We start from the raw sequence: 3,219 nt of genomic DNA, 5'->3' as shown, positions 1-3,219 counted from the left end.
CCATCATATGTTGTCTATTTACTGCTTCTCAAGTGTTGACAATGACAGTAAATAGCAGTTAGATATCTTTTTTTTTTTTTGGTGGGGAGGGGAGGAGTACTTAGGAATACCTGTGAATTATGGAACCATTAACAGAAACAAGCCTTTTCTATAGAGCAGCTAGACACAAGAATGCACTATGTCTCCTTTAGCAGTTCAATTGGGGTCCAAGGAAGATGCTGTCTGGTCCTCATTGTCCCAGAAAAGATGTCACAGCTTGGAACAGCTTGGGAAGGAAGACAGTAGAAATCTTTATCTGCTCGCTGAAGAATGAATGGACCTCCATCACTAGTGAAAAGCATGCAGTAAATTCAAATATCATAAATGGAGGACTCCCATTCCAGTAACAATGGCAGCATTTTGCTTTGTGCTCACAGTGAAAACATCACCATGGGGCTTTAGAGGGACATTTGGGTTTCTTGGGAATATTTTTCTTGAATAAATAAAATTAAGTTAGAACAAGCATTTCCTACAGCTGTGGTTACCCAGAATTTCCCAGAATTCCCCACCAAGAAGCCCTTGTCCTCCTGACTTTAAGCAGCTCTTGTTCACCAACTTTCCATCAATTTGGTCATCCTTTCAAACTCAAAAGTTTTAAGGAGGAAAATGTGCTTTAATTTCAGCCATCTCCACCTTTTGCCCTCTCCAATCTTTTGTGTAATTTAGGCAGGCAGTCTTGTGTCTTTTTTTAATCTTGGATTTGAAGTTAGACATTTGAATAGAGGCACTGGGGACCTGTGGGATGAAATCGTTGGAGTCAGAAGATGTGGATCCATCTCCCACCTCTGTCATTTATTACCTGTGTGACTCAGACATTACTTTTCCTCCCATGGTTTCATTTTTTCCATCTTTCAAATGAGAAGGTTAAAATTAAAAAGCTTTTGAAGCCATTCCAGAAACCTATGTTCCTATAATTCCTTTCTCCAATCCTTACTACCTCTATGTCCTGAGGCATCACTAAATTTCTCAGGGTATCTTCTGTAAGTTGAGAGGGTTGAATTAGAAAACCTTTTGACTCTAAATCTATGATCCTATGCACTGAATACAGGTGTACTCTTTTTGAGAAAACCCTATAAATGAACATTTCTATCTACTTATAGTCTCTTATGTTTAAATAGTGCCTTATAGTTAATAATAATAAAACTACCATTTACACAGTATTTTTGTGCCAGGCATTGGGCTTTACAAATATTTTCTAATTTGATTCTCATGACAACTTTGGGAGACGTGTTACTATCACCCCCATTTGACAGATTAGAATGGTGACACAATCAGAGATCAAGTGATTTGCCCAAGGTCACACAGCTAATATCTGAGGCCGATTTGAATTCAAGTCTTTCTGATTCCAGGCATGTGCTGCACCACCTAGCTGCCCCCAAATGCTTTGTTATTATTTGGGAAAGATGAATTAAAGAGGGGTTATTCACTTTACAAAAAGATTTGTAGTCATAGGAAGTCATAGTCAAATGGAAGGAAACTTAGAGATTTAGTGAAATTTTGCATGTAAGGAAATTGTAGCCCAGGGAGAGGATGTGAGTTGCCCAAAAACAAGAGAGTGGTTGAGTTGGTATTCAAACCCAGGTTTTCTGATGCCAAAGTCAACACTCTTTCCGCTGTCTTTCTGATTCTTTTTAAAAAAAGAAAAGAAAAAGTTAATAATCGGTTCCTTTAAAAAGCAATTGTCCCAATGCTTTTTAAATAGTGTTCAATTGAGACAGAGATAGAGGGAGGAGAAACAGAAAGAGACACAGAAAGGGTTACGATGGAGGAAGAGAGAGAAAGAAACAGAGGAATTTGTACACAGCTTTCTTCAAGGAAAATATCTTGTATAAATCAACACACTAGAATTCCAGAATCACAAGATCACAACATTTGAGAGTCAAGTGTTATCTATATTCAGAAAAAGAATTGATAAATAGAAGTATGTATGAAACAATCATGTGTGTGTGTGTGCATGCACGCACCTAGTGGTAGCCATTTCTAGAGCTGGGAAAGGGAGAGGGAAGGAAAAAAAAGGAAAAATAGAAATTTACATCATAAATTTATTACATCTTTAAAAGAAATAGCAAATTGTACATAATAGATTTACTCTTTCATGTTCAATCATTGTTTTTCCTCATTATACTATGTTTTGGAAATGTTTGTTTTATTCCATAAATTAAAAATAAAACAAATATATTTTTTTTTAAAGTCAGATTGGATTACAATGGCAATCTAGTACAACCCAGAATTCCTTTAGCTATGCTTCCAACCTTCTAAGAAGAAGCTCTCTGCTCAAAACTCTAGTAAAAACAAGTTGATGACCATCAGAGACAGGACTGGGAATGAATGACCCTGCTTATTTTCCCACTTCCTGTCAGAATGGCAGTGTTCCACTGACATTAAAACAACAACAATAATAACAACAACAAAACCTATGCCTTTGTTGGGGCTGTGGAGCCCATCATGGACAAGTCACTTTTTACCGCTTCTCAGAAATCACCCTGAGTTCAGGGAATTCAAAATAAAACTTGTTCTACATCATTTGGTCCCCCTCTCCCTATAACTATCTCCCTCCCCCCTAGTTCCATGATTTACATATTCCCTGCAGATGCTGGGTCAGATTCCCACAAGGTCAACTCAAGGACTTTGGGCCACATGTAAAAAGAAGGAAAGCAACACATGTGGGCCAGGCTATGATCCAAGCTCTGAGATTAAAACTTTTCTAAACCCATAAAGGGGTTTCACATGGGCACATGTCACTTTAAACAATCTGCCCTTTGCCCTGAGCAAAACAAACATGCTCACCACACATGAGTTTCCCAGAATTGTTCTTATTTAGGGACAGATGTTTACAATTCAATTAAATTAGCATTTTTTTCCATATCTTCTATGCATCCAGAACTGTGCTGGAAAATGAGAGGCATATAGGCGTATAAGCAAGATATAGTTCTTATGTTCTAGTTACAACCTAAACTGGAAAGTTTGCACTAAGAAAGCAATTAAATAGCAATATGCAACTATGATGGTGAAGCTATGATGTTGGGGCTCCACAGTCCCAACAAAGGCATAAGGTACTTAAGCTCACGCCATGTGAGGAGTAATTAAAAGAAATAGGTGATGTTTGGCCTGTAGAGGAGAGGGGGAGAGAGAGAGAGAGAGAGAGAGAGAGAGAGAGAGAGAGAGAGAGAGAGAGAGAGA

At 38.0% G+C, this 3,219-nt stretch overlaps 1 long non-coding RNA gene across 1 annotated transcript in view; it reads left to right on the top strand.

Moving 5' to 3' along the window:
* The first annotated feature begins 2,942 nt into the window (after positions 1 to 2,942).
* Positions 2,943 to 3,219, top strand: part of LOC138144518 (uncharacterized) — a 9,240-nt gene continuing 8,963 nt past the window's right edge. Inside the window, exon 1 of the long non-coding RNA XR_011163975.1 lies at positions 2,943 to 3,092. This is a non-coding gene — a long non-coding RNA (uncharacterized lncRNA). The remainder of the gene's footprint in view (positions 3,093 to 3,219) is intronic.

This window comes from Petaurus breviceps, unplaced genomic scaffold (genome assembly GCF_028583685.1).
Source record: "Petaurus breviceps papuanus isolate PSGF00001 unplaced genomic scaffold, PetGlider_PUasm1.0 90701, whole genome shotgun sequence".
Taxonomy (NCBI): Eukaryota; Metazoa; Chordata; class Mammalia; order Diprotodontia; family Petauridae; genus Petaurus; species Petaurus breviceps.
This window is presented reverse-complemented; position numbering and strand designations above follow the sequence as displayed.